A 1,016-nucleotide genomic window follows, 5' to 3' on the forward strand; every position below is an offset into this window, starting at 1 on the left:
TGCAGAAGATTATTTGTTGGATACCCGTTCGGGGTCGGTCCGGTATTTCAGATTTTTGGGTATTTTGGTATAGGGGTATTGAACCTGTTCGGGTATTTCTATACTTCAGATCGGGTTCGGGTATTTTAGTTCGGATTTGGTTATTTTGGATTGGGTTCGGATATTGAGATTTTCAAAAAAAAAATTAGTTTTTCATTTTTAGGTTTATTCTATTTAAAAATATAGATTTCACTTAACTGATTTTTTATTTTTTAATAGATTGAATGATTGATAAATTTGGAGATAACATTTCAAAAATAAATAAACATTAATTTGGCTATTGTTTTGAAATTTTGAATGTAACTTTTGTTAATACATGAAACAAAAAACTTGACATGCATTTTAATTGAGTGACAAATCATTTTCCCTGTAATTATATGTATATTATATGATCTTAACGTATGTGTAACATCAATATAAATATTTTAAATAAAATGAGAGATGTAAACAAGAAATATAAGGGCAAGTATACATATGTTCAGTCATTTTCAGATATTCATTCGGGTTTGGATATTACCCGTTTGAGTTTGGATATCCAATCTCTCCTAAATCAATACCCATTCAGGCATTTTGCTATTTTTGTTCGGATTTTGGTTTGGGTTTTTTGGGTCGGGTTCGAATACGGGTTCCAGTATCGGGTAAAATATCCACCCCTACTATATATCATAAACAAAAAGGAACATAATTTAATAAAACTAATAGTATTACTAAATTTGGGAGTAGTATTATATTTACATGTTCATATTTTCAAGGTTAATTTTTTATATTTTGGTAAATAAATATTATTTAATTTCAAGTTATAGTAAAAATCAGTTTTAACATGTTGTACATATAAAAGTCGTTTATTTTAACGGATCATAAAATTTAATAATTAAAAAAAACATAAAAATTACAAAGTTTAAAGTTTGACCTAAAATAAATACCATGAGTAAGCCGAAATTACAAATTCATCGGCAAATTTAAACCACATGCAAAAA

Source organism: Brassica oleracea, chromosome C7 (genome assembly GCF_000695525.1).
Source record: "Brassica oleracea var. oleracea cultivar TO1000 chromosome C7, BOL, whole genome shotgun sequence".
In the NCBI taxonomy this organism is placed as follows: Eukaryota; Viridiplantae; Streptophyta; class Magnoliopsida; order Brassicales; family Brassicaceae; genus Brassica; species Brassica oleracea.